This window comes from Terrapene carolina, unplaced genomic scaffold (assembly GCF_002925995.2).
Source record: "Terrapene carolina triunguis isolate 2854851 unplaced genomic scaffold, T_m_triunguis-2.0 Scaffold837, whole genome shotgun sequence".
Taxonomy (NCBI): domain Eukaryota; kingdom Metazoa; phylum Chordata; order Testudines; family Emydidae; genus Terrapene; species Terrapene triunguis.
The window spans coordinates 4327663-4345036 of NW_020665188.1; the positions used below are offsets into that span (position 1 = coordinate 4327663).

At 42.9% G+C, this 17374-nt stretch overlaps 1 protein-coding gene across 5 annotated transcripts in view; it reads right to left on the reverse strand.

Moving 5' to 3' along the window:
• PAK2 (p21 (RAC1) activated kinase 2) overlaps positions 1 to 17374 on the reverse strand; it is an 81687-nt gene that overhangs the window by 49637 nt on the left and 14676 nt on the right. The window contains exon 1 of one of the 5 annotated variants that reach the window (XM_024211951.1): positions 7683 to 7745. The exons of the other annotated variants lie outside the window; for them this stretch is intronic. The gene's annotated coding sequence lies outside the window, so the exon portion shown is untranslated. Of the gene's footprint in view, positions 1 to 7682; positions 7746 to 17374 lie in introns of those variants that run through there. 5 annotated transcript variants of the gene reach the window in all.

Below are 17374 nucleotides of genomic sequence, written 5' to 3' on the forward strand. Positions count from 1 at the left end.
GTACCTGCTGACGATGGCCTGTTGGTTCGAGATATGGAGCTGCAGACCCCCTGTAGAATAGACCTTTCTCCCAACAAGGTCTAGTCGTTTAGCCTCCCTGTTTTTTGGGGAGGGCCCTGGGAAACCTTGTCTCTCATGCTGGTTAACAGCATCCACACCAAGAGAGTCAGGGGATGGGTGGGAGTATAAATGTTCGAACCCTCTGGAGGGCATGAAATAACGCCTCTCATTGCACTTGGTAGAGGGCTGCAAGGAAGCTGGGGTCTGCCACAGGGTCTTGGTGGTGTCCAGCAATGGTTTTAATGAGTAGTAGGGCAATACGGGAAGGTCCTGAGGGGGCGAGGACGTCCACCATGGGATCAGCCTCCTCGACTACCTCCTCGGCCTTAATGCCCAGACCCTGAGCAGCAACTGCTGCAGCACCTTGTTGTCCTCGAGCGCCGGGGCTACGGCTGTTCCCGCCAATGCTTCATCAGGTGATGAAGAAGAGGAAGCTCTTATAAGGAGCGGATGCTCCCTGCCATCCGCCCCCAGGGGGTCCCTCGACTCTTGGGGCAGCATCGGTGCTGATGGTGCGCTCAACGGTGCCGGGGCTGCAGACACCGAACCCAGTGTTGGTGCCGTCATCAGTACGACGGGAGGAACCGTCGATGGAGCCAGTGCTGATCCCATCTGCGCCGATGAAGACGGAGGGCCCGTTGCCAGCAGTGGGGTTATCAGTGCCTGCGCCGTAGTTGACATCGACAATGGTGCCGGCGTGGAAGCCAGGCCCATCGGCGGTGCCGAGGGCAGCATCGGGGTCGATGCCGAATCTGGTGCTGCTGTCAGAGGCATTGGTGTGTGGGCAGGTGCCGAGGGAAACTGCGTAGCTGATGGCAGGATGAAGGTGGCTGAGGCCACAGAAGATGCAGCGGAACGGTGACCCTGGGTCCCTCCCCGGCCTTGGTGAAAGGCCCAGGGGGTCCAGAAGGGCCACTGTGATGGATTCTGCCACTGCGGAGGCCACGCCTGGGGCTCCCTCCTGTCTCTCCCGGACCTCAATCTACAGCTCCTACTTCTCCTGCAGTGATAGGAGTTGGACTGTGACTCTGAGACTGAAGACCATGGAAGAGCCGAGCCTCGGTGCCTCAAGAGCTTGGGGAGCGGGTAGGCTCTCTGTCCGAGTGGGCTGGTGCCAAGGGACATGGAGAGGTGGAGCACCTGGACATCATAGCCAGCTTCCCTCTTGACTGCACCGGGGGGAGGAGGGGTGTCAGTCCACCAGCACTAGAGGTTCTTCCTTCCCTCGGGGGCGAGAACGGCAACGTAAGGTGCAGGAGCTCCCGAGTGGCTTGGTAAGCCTCCAGCATGGAAGGGAGCTGTAGCTGTTCTGTAGGGACCGGCGACCCTGGGGGGCCCGGACTCAACTGCCTCACCTGGGCACGAGTCGACGCAGCCCCAGTACGGGATCCGGAGCTGTGGCCCGCCTGGGGTCTCACTTCTCTGGATTTAGCCGGAGCTGAGCGACTGTCTGGCTTCTTTTTCTTCTGAGGCACAGGTGAGTGGGATCCATGCCTGCTCTCAGCCGGGCCTCGTGAGGAGGCATGTCGGTGCCGAGCGTCCCGGGATGAGTCCTTTCTTGGCACCGAGCTTGACAAACGTGTCAGGGCGCTCCGCATAAAGGACGACGCGTTAGAAGCCGGGTCCTCTGAGCCCGGATTGGAGTGGGGGCGTAGAGCTGCCTCCATGAGGATCACCTTAAGCCGCTGTTCCCTTTCTTTAAGAGTTCTAGAGCGGAACTTGCGGTAGATCTTACAGCGATCCTTTTGGTGGCCCTCCCCTAGGCACCGTAAACATGAAGAGTGTGGATTGCTCTTCAGTATGCCCTTGCACAGGCCAAACAGTTTTTAAACCCCAGGGACTGCAGCATACCACAGCTCTGGGGAGACAGAATGGGGGGGAACCCCCAACAACTCTAATATTAATAACAGATACTAAGACAACTATATACAGGCAACTATAGAACGCGCTTGCTAAGCAAGGGCTACAGGAAGTTCCAGCCAACCGTCACTGGCAGGAAGAAGGCACTGAAGGGGTGGGATGTCGGCAGGGCTCTATATTGAGCGCCATCAGGGCCGGCTCCAGGCACCAGCAAAGGAAGCAGGTGCTTGGGGCGGCCAATGGAAAGGGGCAGCACATCCGGGTCTTTGACGGCGGGTCCCTCAGTCCCTGGGAGCGAAGGACCCGCCGTCGAATTGCCACAGAAGAATGAAGCGGCACATTAGAGCTGCCGCCGAAGTGCTGCCGATCGTTTCCCCCCCACACCCCCACCCCGCTTCGCCGCTTGGGGCGGCAAAAAAGCTAGAGCTGGCCCTGAGCGCCATGAAGGCGCGACTCCAGGGGGCGCCCAGACCGACCCGATGGATACTGCTATGGGAAAAATCTTCCGGCCACCGTGAATGTGCACGCACAGACACCTGATTGGAATGGACATGAGCAAGCACTCGAAGAAGGAGGAATTTTCCCCCCAGTCAGATTACCAGAGACCCTGACCTCCTGGTCAGGTTTTCCACCTTTTTCTGCAGAGTGGGGCAGAGGTCACTTGCTGGTTTGAACTAGAGTAAATGGTGGATTCTCTATAACAGTCTTTAAAACAAGATTAGAGGACTTTAGTACCTCAGGCAGAGGTTATGGATGGGTAAGGTTCTGTGGCCTGCAATATTCAGGAGGTCAGACTAGATTATCATGACTGTCCCTTCTGGCCTTAAAGTCTGAGTCTATAACATAAAATTGTAACAGCAACTACTAGTTCTTTACCTGCAGAAAGTGGCAGAAATACAAGTGCCAGCTTTGTCTTTTATATTTACCATTTTTTTCTTGTGCCCACATACCTCTCTTTTGAGTGCCTTGATATTACCTTCACCCCCTGTTGCAACTGAACAATTGTCCTGTGTTTTGTTCTTGTGCAGTTTCGATTATTAGCTCTCCAGGGGACATATTTTATTCATCTTATTTCTTTTGGGAAGTTTGGATAGTATGCTGTGTAGATAAATTAATGACATCATAGTTGTGGGATTAAAATTAATTCACGCTAAATATCAAATAATTTACAACTCATATTTCAAACATTTTTTCTAATATTCTTGTGGAAGCCTAAAATTCTTAAGCTTTTTTTTTTGGGGGGGGGGGGAGCTGTATGAGCAACCTTGAGCCAACTCACATCAAAAACTTACTTTACACTGTATACTCCTGGGGGAATTCTGTACCACTGTGCAATGCAGAAGCAGAAATTAACATTGTGCAGGCTGAATTTCCCTCCCGCCCCGCCCCCGAAATGGGCTGCAGTGCTGCTAGCTGCCACTAGAGGCCACTGGACTCAGCAGAGCCCAGCTTGCACATAGAAGACACTGCGGGGGGGGGGGGGGAAGGGAGGGGAGGGAGCATGAGAGGTCCTGGCAGCTGCAGTTCCCAGCATGCAATGAGGGAAGAAGAGGGCAGCATGCAGTAAACTGTGCAACAGGCTGTTTCTCCCTCTGGATTCCTGGGCTTGAGGGGGGTGGGAGGGAGGGAATGAGTGTCTGGGCAAGGGGGGCCCCCCGCAGCTGGGCTGTGGGGGGGAGTGAGGGTATCTGGGCGAGGCCTGCAGTTGGACTCTGGGGAGGAGAGGGTTCGGGTGTATTCGCTGTGGGAGCCTGCAGGTGGGCTCTGTGGGGCAGGTGTTGTGGGTGTCTGGCCCCCTGGCTGGGCTCTTGGGGGTGCAGGGCAGAGAAACAGGAACTGGGTGTCACAGGGGTTTCTTTAACTGTCTACTTCTGGGGGGAATGTGTGTCTGTATTATTACAGATATACTTGCTGACCGGTATTTTGAAATAAGTTACCAAAATAATTGAAACTGGCATGATTATGTAGTGTTATTTTGACAAATAAAATTTGCAGATTTTTAAAATATTGTGCACAGAATTTTAAAAATTTTAGCACAGAATGCCCCCAGGAGTAACTGTACTAAAATATTTAGCCTAGAACTACTTGTTCCTTTTTGGGGGGAGGGAGACAGGGACTAAAGCAATCAGGGTTAGGGGAATAGAGCACTGGGAAATCACCAAGGCCATCCATTCAATAAGGGAAAAAAGGCACTTTAAAAATGACAGAACAGCAGCTGTGCAAATTCCTTAGATCTCCTCTTCTGAAGCCCAGCTGATCAGCTGTTTAGTTCCCCCCCCCCCCCAGAGTGCTTGAAAACACCCAAGACCTTGCCCGAATGAAGGATGTGGAGCATTCAGGAGGAAAATGATCCCAAGCAACATGGTGGGGAGAGCAGAGCTGCAGGCCAATGTGACAAAAGCAGAATGGAATGGCATTAGTATTAAATTAACCACCCAGGTTTAACCACTTGCATTTACAGCTCAAGTTTTATGAACATGACTTTTTTCCCCACAATAAATGTTTAATTTTTATCAAATCAATTTTTATCAAAACGTTTTGAAATTACAAAAAATGTTTAAACAAAAATGGGTCCATTTCAAACCCTGAAAAATGGAAACAATTTTGAGTTTGTGATATTTTAAAAAATTTTCCACTCACAACACAGCTCATTTTATGATACATGTAAAAGTGATTTTTATTTTTATTAATGGTTACAATTCATGCTGTAACTCAGGTTTACATGCAAGGGAGTGGGGCGTGAACTCTCCTTCCCTATTCAGCCTGCAGGGAAACAGTTTGCACAGAGGCAGGAAGTGTTTTTGAAACCACTGCAGAGAGGCTGGCACTCTGTACAAAGGCTGGAGCAAAAATTGTAGAGTGCACGCAAGATCTGCAGTCTGAGGCTAGCTCTTCTCCCCCCCCCCCCCTTTTGCCACTGCAGAAGGGAAAAGGTGTCTCACTTGGCAACATCTTGACATAGCTGTTCTTGCATCATCACACATTGGCTGGCTTGCTGAATCATAGCTTTATGGGTATGATTGCAAGAAGCAGGAAACAATTACAATTCTGACACTTATGAGTAGTTATTGAGTACTGGCAAAATAGGAGCCTAATTCACATTTCTGTGTGACTTTTATCCAGATGGCTTGGAGATACTTCAGTGAGGCGCATGAGATTCATATTCATTAGACTTGTTACCTAACTTCTTGAAATCTCAGACAAGTGGGCATGTTAGGTGTGGTGAAGAGATGACTACGGAAGACAGCGCGGGCTGCAGGGATGTGCTGGCCGCCGCTTCCTGTAGCTCCCATTGACCAGGAACAGCGAATCGCGGCCACTGGGAGCTGCAGGGGGCCATGCCTGCGGACAGTCAATGTAAACAAAACGTCTCGCAGCCCGCCAGCAGATTACCCTGATGGGCCGCGTGCCGATGGTTGCCGACCCGTTATAGTCAATTATTGTACTAGACTTTTTCTCTGTGGGAGGAAGGGGGTCTGAGAACCTGTTGTGTAACCCAGTTCACACAAGAGACAAACAGAAGATGTGTCAAATATAAAAGTAATAAAGATGAAAAGCCTAAGAAGAATTCTGCAGCATTCTCAGAAGTGTACTGCTGTTATCAAGGATGATATCAAATAGTGTACTGGTGTAGCAAACTAGTCTGAACACTCTCACCTTGATATATTCCTCTTTTTCATGAGTGTAAAGTGGGTGCTTTACTGGGAAACTTGTTAGGTATAGCCCTTAATTGTGTTGGCCCTGAATTTTTTTGAGACTGGCATTGGTTTGCATTGGTTTCTGAGCTCAAATGCCATCCTTTTATGGTTTCCACCTTTGCAAGTGGGTGGGTCATCATGTTTGCTACTGAGGTGGTTCCTAGGATACAGAACTCCCTCCACACTAGAAATCTCATTTGGTTCCTCCCCACTTCTAAAAGCCAGCTTTTTAAAGCTATTTTTTCTCCCAAAGGTATTTTCAGAATAACTGTTCGTAGCCTCATTTCTCTCCTTTGTTAAACTGACCAATCTGACACTTGTTTTGGAGTGCTTGTACTTCAGCAGGATTTATGTTTTAAATATACTGCACTGTGTTTTATCCTGTTGTATAGCATCCAAGGATTTGGGCAGAGATGGAGAGGGGAAGAAGCTATATATGTATAATAATTTCAGAGAATAAGTATTTGAAATATTAAAGCTTTCACATTACAAGCCAAAAATTGTTAAAAATAAAAACCCTCCTTGGGTTTTATTTAACAGGTTCAACAGTTCTATTAAAGTAATGTCTAAATTATTAGAAAGAATGACTGGAGGAAATGTCTTATAAGGACTGGTGTAGTAAACTGATTTAACACTGAGTGAGAATCAGAATGCAGTTCATGTTATAGCAACACTTGTTCAAAGTTCTGGTGAGAACTATTCTCAGCGCTCCAATCTACGTCTCCAGTGATTCTGATTGCCAATTCCTCAATACCCCTTTGTTTATTACTTTCTGAGAAAATCTTCTCAAAAAAGTTTCCTGAATGGGACAAGGTCTGATTTTTTGGTTCATTTATTCTGGAAGTGAAAGGAGAAAAGGTAAAGTTGGTGGCAGACCTTCAATAAGCAGGTATAGATGCTGTGTGATAGATGCTTCCAATCTTCATTTTGGGGCCACTGGTTTTATGAGAGGTCTTCATAGAAGAAACAGTTTTTCAGTACAAGGCAAAGTGCAGCATGTGTATGTGCACATATATTTGTAAAGGCTCCCACTGAGCAATAAGTTTCCTACGATTAGTTCACTTAGTGCCGATCGTACCTCACTTCCTCCCTGGGATTAGCTCAAAGCAGTTTTCTGACAAGTTTTTATTTCAGCCTGTGTTACCTAGCCACAGCTCACTTCCTGCCCCATCACTAGCAAGCATGTTAGCACAGTAGCTAATCAATTTAAAATGACTTACTCACTGTAGAAAAATTCTAATCTGGTTTCAGATAGAACCAATAAATTCAGATTGCTTCATACCAAAAGCAACACACAAAAAGGAACTATTAAAAGCTGAACAGATTGGTCTCATAAGATTCCTTCAGCTTGATCTGTAGGGATCCAAAAACTATACTAAGAGGCCAAATTCAAGTATTTTCAAGCTATTTCTACCTTTTAGCTCATCTGAAAATTTATAGAAAAATACTAGTTGCACACATAGAATTGCATGTATCCAGACTTTGGCAAGTTCAACTCCAGATTTCCCATCTGCCAAAATGGAGCTTGTGAGAAGCAAGAACAAGAATAATCATGACAGCGGTCGCTAGTAGTCAAAATGGTAATCCACTCCACTTAGTCATAACAAAACACTTATTTAGCTTCTATATACTAATATACTGAAGTCAAATATGTCTGACCTTGTAAGGCAGACACCAATCTTAATAGGGTTCATTGCCACAAGTCTTATCAGATTTAGATAGTCTCAGATAAACTAATGCACATGCCCAACGCCAGACTACATAGCTATAGGAGATAAAAGATGGAAGTTTAAAAACACAATGATGTTCACGGGGGGGGGAAAGGAACAAACCCTACTCTAATCCCCTCCAACCAAGTGAAGGCCTTTAACACTTCATTGAGTTATCTGGTTTGACTAACAGTTATTACTTGCACCAGAAAAAGTCTAGCTTCAAATGTTTAAGAAACAGTGTTAGGATAAAAGCTTAGAGGAAATCTAACCACTTCACAACCCATACAAGGGAAATAACTTCTTAAATTTACTCGCAGGAGAGGCCTCCTCACTGATGAAGCAGAGAACGTACTTGAGCCTTTCCTGCCACATTCCCACAGCGCGCACACCACTTCATGCCTGGAAATGTTTAGAACAGAGGCAGTCTCTCCCTCACGTGTCTGTCCCCAGGCTACACACTTTGACAAATCTTAATCTACAAGGGATACAGGAGAAGTTCAGAGTACTACCTTGCAAAAATAATAACTAGCAAGCCAAATGGTGCACACAATAGCAACCCAGGCAAATTCTTTTCATTCTATCCTTTTTCAGGCTCCCGCTCCTCCCTATCTTTTTTGCTAGCACACTCACAAGTAAAGGAGCAAACCCTAGGTCAAATAAACAGTTGGAATTTAGTTATCAACTGGACAAGGCAAGAAAAAATAAGGCAGTGTCAGAACAAATACTGCATAGAAGCAAATCCAAAAGGTAGCTTCAACATTAATCATGGAGAAAGGACTTGTCTCTCCAAAACTGACTGGTCATATGTTCTACAGTAGACTTAACTACAGAAGAAATATATTCTGATAATGGGGTGTTTTGAAAGTGTTGAAAAGATTTTGGTACCTCTTTCTAAATAAGGTAGAGAATACTCCAAAGCCATAGACAAGAAACACCCAGAAATAAAATATTTCCCCCTTAAGGCCATTTCTGTGTAAAGGTGCAAAATCTTACACTATGCTCAAATGCTGTCATCTTAGATCAAGGGCACTTCAAGTGACATGCACAGAGTTCTACTAAGTGACCCATGCCGATCATAAGCCACTCTCTTTCATATCGAGATGGCCCACAACCTACATATTGCAAATAGCACTGCTGTTCAGTAATCTTCCCCCTTACTGCTGGCACAGCAAGGCATGATTTTTGTGTAATGATTAATAAGCAAAGATATACTGCTCTTAAAGCTCCTAGTAGGTTGCCACAGTGGTCCTCACTTTCATAAAATCTACACATCCAGTTATAACAAAAAGCCAAACAATGGTTCGTGGTGTGGAGAGCTTCTGCAAAAAACCCCAAAAGGCTACAGACTCTAATCTGGAGAAAAATCACTTCCTACTATGCTACTCTCAACCATTGACAGATCTTTCATTAGAAAAGATATGCTCTATGCCTATCTTGCTTTTCACTATTAAAGATGGCATATGCAAAAGCCTCAATATCCAACCATAAACCTTCTGGTATCTTCTTCCATGACTAAACTACACCAAATTCCAATAACTTTAATTATAATTTCTGCTAAATAAATATAAATTTGGCACATAATAGTGTTACAGTTGATGCGTGTTAATGAATGTGAGTGAATTATAAGTGAACAAAGCATGAATATATCTATCTGTTCTATATCTTTGTTCTATATCTTCCAAATGTCAACTCATTAATCACATTTGTTTCATAAGTAACACCCAAGATAGACAGGCATGAAAATTGGGTAGGATAAAACAAAAACAAGCCAGGTTGCTTGCTTTATTAGGACTGCAGATGTGTGTATGGTGCAAATATATATTGTTGTGCTCCTCCCCCATTAACTCTGCCCATATGAGCATGTAGAGAACCAAAGAGAAGGAAATGTCCATCAATTTAAATTCTCTACAGGTTCCCAAGAACCAGTACAGGAGGGGAGAGGGAGGAGGGCATGCAGTGTGTTCACATCACCAACACATCTGTGATCCCTACAAATGCAGAGGTCTGGGTTGCTAGCACTTGTTAATACTTCAATAGCTGGGAGCAACACACTTTCAAGCTCTTATTTGCACAAGCTGAATTCTTCCAAGCCCAAGGGGAAATGTGAATTTTTTTGGGGAAGTTTAAAGGTAGGGAAAACTCAAATTACTATTAATTGTTTGTGATACGACAGCGATTCGGACCACTAGTCTGTGCCTGTCATCCCTCACAATGTGTCTTTATTACGGCTGTCGATGAATCTGTTAACTCATATGATTAACAACACAATTTACAGTGATTAAAAAAATTAATAGTGATTAGTCGCACTGTTAAACAATAGAGTACCAATTTAAATTTATTCAATATTTTGGATGTTTTTCCTACATTTTCAAATATACTGATTTCTGTTACAATACAGAATACAATGTGTACAGTACTCACTTTATATTAGTTTATATTACAAATATTTGCACTGTAAAAATGATAAACAAAAGAAAGTATTTTTCAATTCACCTCATACAAGTACAGTAGTTCAATCTCTATTACAAAAGTGTAACTTACAAATGTAGATTTTTTTGGTTACATAACTGCACTCAAAAACAAAACAATGTAAAACTTTAGAGCCTACAAGTCCACTTAGTCCTACTTCTTGTTCAGCTAATCACTAAGACAAACAAGTTTGTTTACATTTACAGGAAATACTGCTGCCTGCTTCTTATTTACAATGTCACCTGAAAGTGAGAACAGGCATTCGCATGGAACTTTTGGAGCCAGCATTGCAAGGTATTTATGTGCCAGATATGCTAAACATTCATATGCCCCTTCATGCTCCAGCCACCATTCCAGAGGACATGCTTCCTTGCTGATGATGTTCGTTAAAAAAATAGTGCGTTAATTAAATGTGTGACTGAACTCCTTAGGGGAGAGTTGTATGTCTCCTGGTCTGTTTTACCTACATTCTGCCATATATTTCATGTTATAGCAGTCTCAGATGATGACCCGGCACATGTTGTTTGATTTACAAACACTGTCACTACAGATCTGACAAAACGCAAAGAAGGTACCAATGTGAGATTTCTAAAAATAGCTACAGCACTTGACCCAAGGTTTAAGAATCTGAAGTGCCTTCCAAAATCCGAGAGGGATGAGGTGGGGAGAATGCTTTCAGAAGTCTTCAAAGAGCAACATTTTGATGCGGAAACTACAGAACCCAAAAAAGAAAATCAACCTTCTGCTGGTGGCATCTGACTCAGATGATGAAAATGAACATGCATCGGTCCGCTCTGCTTTGGATCGTTATCGAGCATAAGCCATCATCAGCATGGACGCATGTCCTCTGGAATGGTGGTTGAAGCATGAAAGGGCATATGAATCTTTAGTGCATCTGGCACGTAAATATCTTGCGACACCGGTTACAACAGTGCCATTCGAATACCTGTTCTCACTTTCAGGTGACGTTGTAAACAAGAAGCAGGCAGCATTATCTCCTGCAAATATAACCAAACTTGTTTGTCTGAGCGAATGGCTGAAGTAGGACGGAGTGGATTTGTAGGCTCTAACATTTTATATTGTTTTCTTTTTGAATACACTTTTTTTTACATAATTCTACATTTGTAAGTTCAACTTTCACGATAAAAAGATTTCACTAGAGTACTTTAGTAGGTGAATTGAAATATACTATTTCTTTTGTTTTTTTACAGTGCAAATATTTGTAACTAAAATAAATGTAAAGTGAGCACTGTACACTTTGTATTCTTTGTCGTAATTGAAATCAATATATTTGAAAATGTAGAAAACATCAAAAAATATTTAAATAAATGGTATTCTACTATTGTTTAATCATGTGATTACTTTTTTAAATTGCTTAACAGCCCGTCTTTATGAAATCAATTATTCTAAATGCAACATATTAAGCACTGAGCAAACAAACTATTCTGGAGCATCACATTTCGGATTGAGGGTGTCACACCATGGATTACCTGTGCACCTTGATCATTCATATATTTCTGCCAGCATTCATAACAGGCTACAGAATTATATCCTGGGTACAATCACAATCCTAAGTAAAGTGATTGATCCTTGAAACATGGCTTACCACTGTCCCATCAGGGGATCACTAGTAGCACTATTAGAAGCAGGAAAAAACGAGATTTTGGTTTCCAATGGTTACTGGCATTGACACCACAACTGTTGCACGTTAGAAGCAATGGTAGAAAGAATGGCAAGGTTGGAGAAAGAAGAGATAGAACATACCGGTCTCCAAAAAAAGCCATTTATCCCACGGACTCTAAATTGAGCTCTTTGTAGCTGTTCTAGGGGCTAGACCATGGATGCAGGTTTATGAGCGTTACTACCTCTGAGCTAATGGACCAGTTCCTTTCACCCAGGCAATAGAGGCTCATGCTTTTAGATCTAGCAGTCCTTGGAGCAGTTACACAATGGTATCCCATGTGGGGAGTTGAGACAGACCTCTGAAGCTTGGGACTAGCATCTCCTGCCACTGTAAGTGTGTAACAGTTGCTAACAGCATGGCTCTGTCCCCCCCTGTTTCCCTCTCCCTGCCAGTGGCTAGAATATGTAACTTGCTTATGAGTTTGCTACTAGACTTGAGCTAGTGGATCGAGTCTTTTAGTCCAAGCTGTAGAAGTTCATGTTTTCAGATACAAGTGACCTATCCACCCTACAAGCCACCACTCTGTACCACCACGATGGATGGGCACCATCTGTAGGGCACTGAACCCAAGACCTGTGGATCTAATAGCATGAGCATAGTGGTGGCGGTGATTTTAAAACACATTAGTGGGACATTGTCCCAGGTCTGTTTTCTGAACTGAACCATAGGCAGATGCAGTACATGGGGGGCATACACGGTAAATTTATAACAAATCAAGAGTCATCTCCATAGGGAAAATCAGTACTCAATTTATGGCCCTGACACCCAAATGGCATGACTTAGCTTTGTGGTGCTATAGTCCTATTTGAGAGCTACTCACAACATGATGTCTCAGTTCAGCCCTGAAAGAATCCACTTGCCATTGGACAGTGGGAAGCTTTCTAGCATGTGTACAGGAGACCTAAATTACCAACTGATACAAAATTTAAGCTTTTATTAAAAATAGTTTCTGGTCCTCATAATTGCCAATATAATCTTCCAAAAGTGAAAATAGTGCAAACCAACACAGGGATGTCTTTCTGGGTCTATAGATGGTTCCACTGCCTGTGGTGATGCTCAGCATTGCCAAAGTCTCTTCTCAGTTTCACTGAGAATCAAAACCCTATGTGCAGCCATGAAACTCACAAATCCCTTGAATTTCAGGCTGCTGTTCATGCCTGGGAAAGGTACAAGCCATTGCAAAGGCAGGTGCTAGAGCTACTCAGGAAAGTAGGATGAAAAAGATACAGAGGTGGGAAAGAGGGTAGAATACTATTTCCCCAAACTCTAGCAAACCCAGGGGGGAGCTCTTTGTGGGGAGGCAGAGCAAAGACACAAATACCCTTTTCTCCCTTCTAGTTGCTGGATGGAGGTTAAGTCTCAAATTTCAGAGGCAAACATGACAGGTAGAACATCCTAGCAAGGTCCAGGAGCAATACCCGATAGAAATTCCGACATTCTCTCCATTCACAGCAATTCAGGACTGCAGAAAGGCATGTGTTCTCACCAAAATGTTTCCCAAGAACTCAATGGTGAAGCCCCCCGACTTCATTCATATCTACATTTTGGCTAATAAGTGTCTGGATAATAAATGTTTCAAGCCCTACTCTACATCCAAGATTAGCAGCTTCAGAGAAAACATTAAATCTAAAGAACAAGGGCACAGGCATGCCTTTCAATGTCTTACATCATTATATCAAAAAGTCACAATTTTCATTGGACTACTTATTTTGCTGCAATATTTAATAATTATTTCTTAAACAACACTGATCTGTATATCTAAAAGTTCTACACCAGAGGTTCTCGAACTGGGGGTCAGGACCCCAAAGTGGGTCACAATCCAATTTTAATAGGGTTGCCAGGGCTGGTTTAGACTTGCTGGGACCCCAGGGCCGAAGCCCCTCCGCCTGGGGCTGAAGTCCAAGGGCTTCAGGGCTCAGGTTACAGGCTCCTGCCTGGGTCGGAAGCCCTTGGGCTTTGGCTTCCCACCCAGGCAGCGGGGCTCAGACTTTAGTCACCCCTCCTGGGGTCGTGTAGTAATTTTTGTTGTCAGAAGGGGGGGTCACGGTGCAATGAAGTTTGAGAACCCCTGTTCTACACCAATGAGTATTATCCTCATTTTACAGCTGGGGAAACAAGCATACAGAGGCAAATAGCCATGCCCACGGTCAGAAGGTCAGTGGCAGTTGGAGAAACAGAAGTCAGGTCTACTAAATCCAGGTCCAGTGCCCCATCCACTGACTATGCTGCTGCCTAAATGAAGCACACTGTTCAAAAAGCCAAGATTGTAGAGATAAGCATTCAGTCATGAAATGTTAGAATTATTGGTGTACAACCTTAACCCTGACCCATTCGTTATTATTTCTTTCAAACAGCACTTACGTGGTAGGCACTTACCTAACCAAAGAAATCATAATTCCTGTCCTAGGATGCTCACAAGCTAAAGAAAGATGAACAAGCAGACAAAGGGTAGAAGGGGTGCAACTTACGCACAGCTACCTAAACATTAAAATAGGACATGTAAGTTATACTAACATTAATCCTCAGGCTTAACAATGATGAAACCTACCTCTTTTATAGCATATAGTATGTTACTGCTGCATAAATGAGGCAGGTCTTCCACAGAGCCCTTTGTCTCATTCAGTGCACAAAACTTGAATGTATTTTAAAATATTCTAGTTTGCAGACAAATTGGCCATACATTATACTCTTCTGAATTTTGATGGATCATTAAGAAACTACTCCACATGCACAAAGTGCAATTTTTGAATCTCAGACAAATCAAAATTAATTTCTATTGCTCTAAGTTTTTTTAAGTTTCTCATGCACATAAAACAATTGGACTACATATACAGGTGTTGGTTAAAATCTGTACAAAGCATGGTAACAGTAAATAAAAATGGATAATGTACAGAAAATTAACATTACATTTGAGAGAATGTAAGCTAGATACTTAGGACATGCTGTCCTCAACTCTGATAAGTTTGGTATTCATATTGTTTCTAATAAGATTGAAGAAGTTCCACTAACTACACTGCACACTGATCTTTAAAGAAAAATAAAACTTTAACTAATATCTGTGTACAAGGAAGTCAGGAGATCTGGATGCAATTCTATTCTATGGTTTAACCAAGTTTTGAAGCTTGGACCAGTGTAATTTTTGTTTACAGAAAAGCATAGTCAATTTGTATGCAATAAAAGTAAATTAAGACAGATTTTTTTTTAAAGGGAGAATCAATTTAAACTCTCCAAGGAAAACTGTCCCCACATACACAAACTAGTAGATATATTTTAGATTGATGTGGGTTAGTTTCTCCCACAACCTAATTACTCAAACAAGTTTTGGGGTTTTTTTGGAGGGGTTGGGGGTGAGGGGAGGGAAAGGATGAACAAATGACTCCTTGAATTATAACTCATTAAAGTCAAAGTCTAGAAACCATATCAGAATAAGTTTAGTTGATGTTCTACTTATAATATAGTACATATCCACATTCCCAGGTTGAAAAATATTAGCACCAAGCTTCTGGGTATACTCACAAGGTTCACACACTTAATTTGTTGAGTGGTATAGAAAAAGCTAATCAGACACATGCTAAAGGATATGAAAGGGGAAAGGTACAGTTGGTGAATATTTTACTCCCACAGTAAGGAACTATGATCCTTATTGTTTATCCTAGTTACTGCACTGCTTCATTCAGTAGGACTTCCTACACCAGTGAGTCATGGTTGACCTTCTGCTAACCAATTCTGCTCATTTTTCTAGGTATCAGAGGACAACTCATGGTATCTGTAATTTATTCTTTGTTACATGAAAAGTAATTTTTACAGGTTCTTACACAACAATTTAGACAATGAGTGGGCTAAAAATGAAAAACTGGTTCCTCTGCTCCCCAATGGCTCTTCATTAGATCCCTAAAAGCATGAAATGGTTATAAGATTTTTTTTTTTTTTTTTTTTTTTTTTAAACATGGCCAAACAACATGTTCCCTAAGCTCACTCTTGGAAACAGCTGGGAACCATTTTGGCTGAAACTTTAAAAAACATTCAGCCTTGAGGCAGACACCCGGCATGGAAAATTTCAGCTCAAAAGTCTGACAAAGTTGTAATCAACTGAAAACAGGGTGTTACAATGGGAAATGTTGGGCAACCTTAATAATAAGCAATACTGCCAGGTCTGCTTATAATACTCACACACCAGTTTGATACAGAGTGAAGTGAAAAATCGTCAAAGGAGCATGGTTGGTTCTTTCAGTCAATTGTGGAAGAAATGTAATGGTATCGGGGGGGTATTTCTTTTAAATATCATTACACTGATGGCCTAACTAATAATGCAATATAGAAAAAGCTACTAGTTCTAGTCTCCAATTCTGCCTTGCTGTCTTGCCTCCAATAAGTGTTGTACTGGGCCTACCTACCATACATGAGATCATTTCTCCCTCTATGACATCCCAGAAGAGCTAGATTCCACTAGAATAATGAAACGGTCAGCTACTGGAGAAGGTTTATCAACATGGGAGACTAAACACGCAGAAGACAGACTTAGAGGATGGAACATGCTTAGGGCCCTACCAAATCATGATTTAAATCAAATTTCATTTAAATCAAATCACCCTGAACAAAAGTAAATATGCCAGTAACAAATTCTAGAAAACGTGTTCAGACATGACTGAATATCAAGAGTAGCAAAGGACTGAGAATCCTGATAGAGCACATTTCAAAGTCAGTGGGTAACTTGTTATTCCAGGGAAATAAGACTAGCTTTAAATGGATATAGAAAAAGTTAAAGTTGTCTTTTCTTGGTTTCTCTCTCATTCTTCTTCCTTTCAATCTATGTTTCTTTTCTTGCTTTCCTTGAGAAATGATCTTAAAAATTAGACCAAAACATAACTGTGGTTCCGAGAGCTCTGGTAGGTTCCACAATTGCATCTAGTGACAGCATGACTATACCGGTTGTCTCACAGATTTCGCCTATAGCATCAATAGCCTATAAGAGTTCACCAAGCAGGAGTCTGGCTGTGTCATACACAAGACAAGTCTTGGGGTTTATTCCAACCACAAACTGAAAAGGGAGCCCCCATCTAATCTGCATCCAGAGGGATGGAAGCTATGATAAATCTTTGAGAGCAAGACACACACAGGATTCTGAAGCAGGGGGTAGAATCGACCCTTTAAAGGTCAAATATTCAGAAGGAAGTACAAGTCAATTCAAAAGAGTATGACAGACCCAGATTCCCTGACCTATTTGCAACAGAAAAAGAAACAGTAAATATTTATAGTAGACTACTCAAAGATTTTCATCTTCTATTTCCACCTGCTGGGTAGAGGGATAACCCCTGTGGTCTGGAGAGTTCCGGGATAAACCCTCATGCCACAAAGACAAAGAGGCCTTCTCTCCAACCCTCCTCAAACCATACATATACGGTGGGAAAGAATCTAAACATGTGAAACAATCAGCATTCATGAAAGAGAGAAGTTAGTAGCATTGCCTTGACACAGCAGCTAAGACAAATGCTGGCACAAGCCTTCACCTTATAGAACTCAATCCTGACTATGCTATTCCAGTCACAAGTGTCTATGGAACAGAGACTGGCAAACATGCTGATTTATGTCAAATAGCATGATGGTTCTGTGACAGAACAAGGATTAATAAACCAGACGTTAATTTAGGAACGAATTTGAATTACCATCTCCAGAAATGCATTCAACCCCTCACCTCTGCACACAACCTACATCCTATACACATCCAGTTGTAGGGCAATTTGGAGTTGTTGTTGTTAAAACCGTGATGTAGATTACTTATCCTGTCTCCAAAGCTGTTTTACAAGTCTGAATCATAGCCTACAACATAAAACAGTTCAATATATACTTCCAGGGAGACAATGTTAAAATCACCTTTAATTTTCAATACAGCT